Source organism: Euprymna scolopes, chromosome 33 (assembly GCF_053919585.1).
Source record: "Euprymna scolopes isolate OS-2025 chromosome 33, ASM5391958v1, whole genome shotgun sequence".
In the NCBI taxonomy this organism is placed as follows: domain Eukaryota; kingdom Metazoa; phylum Mollusca; class Cephalopoda; order Sepiida; family Sepiolidae; genus Euprymna; species Euprymna scolopes.
The window spans coordinates 384,171-387,314 of record NC_136514.1 but is presented as its reverse complement, the minus strand read 5'-3'; positions in this window follow the sequence as shown (position 1 = coordinate 387,314).

Below are 3,144 nucleotides of genomic sequence, written 5' to 3'. Positions count from 1 at the left end.
CGCGGCATTTGACAGAAGATGGATACATGTGGCAAGTCTGTGTGTACGAAGAGGAGCCAAATTTGAATACGTGTTCCCCGCCTAGGTGTGGAACGAGCAGTTCTGTAAAGTTAAATTAAACAAGTAGTCTCTCAACTAGCTGAGTGTGTGTTCCATCCCTCCCCGATTAGGAAGCCTCCAAGATCCCCATCCCCTCTTACCTGCAATTTTTGTTTTCACCCCTTTCTCTAAATTTTACCCATCTTGGAGAAAAAGAAATACAAACTAACCTCCATCCCTTACCCACAAAATTTTCTTTTCTCCATTCACCCCCATCTAGAGGGCATCCCCACCTAGAGACTGATCCGCAGAAGCGAGGTTCCTTTTACAAACCTAGTGGAACGGGCAGTCTATCAACTAGACGGGGTTGGGAGGGTCCTACTAATCACCTTTTGTTTTTCTTCCCCCTCCCTCGACACAAATGAATTATTGTTACCATTTTATTGTTATCTTTTTTGTTTTTACACGTCAATAAAAAATGTTTTAAAAATTGGGAGTTACTAGGACGTCCCCCAATATGAAAGGGTGAATGCGGTATTATGGTGAAAGAAGATACTAGCTGGGAGAAACTTTTGACTTTGTTTAGTTCTGGAGTGACAAGGATGACCAACGACCCCCAAAATCCCCCCTTTTGAGTTGGCCATGTGCCTAAGTTTTTTGTTCATCGTTGATTTTTTTTCTGTATTTTTTTAACATGAATAAAAGATTTAATATCTCAAAGTGTAGTATCTGTTCTGATACCTACATCGTGCGAGGCAGTGCTGTTCTGGCGACACATTCTCGTGCCCGGAACACCTGACAAGCTTTTTGGGTCGCGTTCTGTCCGCACCTCCACTTTGTCTGTCTTTCTCTGCTCTCCCCCCTCCCCCACGGGGGGGGGATCCGAGCTGATAATTTACGACCTTCCCGCGAGGGAGGGTCGGAAACACCTTCTCTCTTCCCTCCACTAACTTCCCACTCCCTCTCTCAGTTCTATCTCCCCTCTTGCCGCCTGTTGGCGCCACCTCTTTTTGGCGCCAAAGTCGGCTCCCCACTTTGGACGCCGATTCCACGTCACTTTTTTCAGTGAATTTTTTAAAAGAGGGACCCAAAACGGACACCCCCAGCCCGGGGGCCACCAATATGGATACCCTCAGCCAGGGGCCCACCAATATGGATACCCCCAGCCAGGGGGCTACTGCTCCCCAAGAGGACGAATCCCCAACAGGAGAAAAAACAACTGCTGATGGGGCGTACCGCCCGGGTATGACACCATTGGACGCTCCCAAGGAGGGGGAAAATTTAACAACAGCTCCCCCCGAGGGCGACTCCCCCCCAAAGGGGAGCAAAACCAAAATCGGTCGTAGCATCTCACCCCAACCACAAAAAGGAGGAGGTGCCAGACCAAAAGGACAATAAAGGGGACAGCGCTCCCCAGGAGGGCTGCTCTCCCAAAAGGGGAGCAGATCAAGAAAATGAGGGGGCATACCGCCTGGACCTCACAAACGAGGAAGGGGCAGATGGCCTCAAAGTAAACAAAAACGATCATGCTCCCCAAGAGGCCGACTCCCCAAAACGGGAAGCTGCTCTCGAAAAAGACACTAAAAAGGGAGCCGCAGCTCAAAAATGTGACACTCCCACAAAAGGACTGACCAGAACATCTGGGGAGGCAGGAAGCGTCGCCAAGAAACAGGCAGGGGCGACCTCCATAAAAGACCAAAAACGGTCTAACCCCACTAAAGACCCCATACCAACACCAACAAGAGGGTGTGCGTGGGGGAAGACCGTAGAAAAACAACTGTCCCCTCAAGAGTATAGAGACCTGCACCTGACAAAGTACAGACAATACATAGAGGGGGCAGATATAAAACCCATACCGGGTGCCTGGGAGGCGATTGAGGGCAGAGTCCTGTCTTTTGCCATTTCCGATATACCGGAAAACCGGCTCCTAGGAATGAAGAAGGAAGACATGGCGGGGCTTCTCCACAAACTTAACATCCCAGTACTATACCTGTACCAGAGGAGCTTCGCTGTGTGGGACATCCTCCTACCCAGCAAGGATGATGCGGAGAGACTCTCCTTCCAAGAAATAAAGCATGGGAGAGTCAAACTAACACCTGAATACCAGGGCAAGAGAAGGACTCGGGTGCAGGTATTTAATGTGCCAACCCAAATACCTGCGGAAGTATTAGGATGCCTCTTCAGCCAGTACGGTGAGGTAGAACAGGTGACCCCAGTACGGTCAAAAACTGGGACTCACCTGGGCTGCTACACAATAGCAATGAGGCTGAAGAGGGAAGGTTTTCGGGCAATACCACCGCTGCTGACATACAAAGACGCCAGCATAACGGTAGTGGTGGAGGGCCGTCGTCCACACTGTTGGTTCTGCCAAAAGCAGGGGCACATGGCTAGGAGTTGCCCCCAAAGGGTAACCCCTAATCCAACAACCCAAAAGGCGGTCACAACCCTTGAGACAACGCCCGCACCAAAACAGGCGGCAACAACCCCTGCAACTGCAGCACCAACCCCAGCTCCAAGGAAAACCCAAACCACCCAGGAGGCCAAGGGGGAAGAATGGAGCACGGTAGTGAGACAAAAGCGGAAACACATAATCCCTTCTGCCACCGTCCCACCACCAGCCCAAAAATCGAGGCAGGAGCCTCTGCAAATGCAGCAACAACAACAGCCACCGCAGCCAATGCCGCGGAAACAACTGCAGCAACAACTACTGCAGCAGCAAAATCAGCAAGTGCAGCAGAAGCAGCAGCAGCAACGACACGAGCGAGACCAGCAACAACAAAAACAGCTGCAGCAGCAAATAGAGGAGCAGACACAACCAACGGTCCCCACACCAATCGAGACGGGGATCAAGCGGAGAAAAGACTGCTCCTCTGAGGATGAATCAGCAAGTGAGAGGGAGAGGAACTCAACCTCACCTCTCCCTGGTTCATTCAAAAGAATGAAAAAGAAAAACAAAAGAAGAAAAGAGGAAGAAAAGGTGGCCCCCACTCCCTGTGAACATACACAACCCCTAACAACAAAATCCACTTCCACCCCCAAACCACACACTGCACCAACATCAGACACCGCACCAACACCAGACACCGCACCAACACCAGACACCAC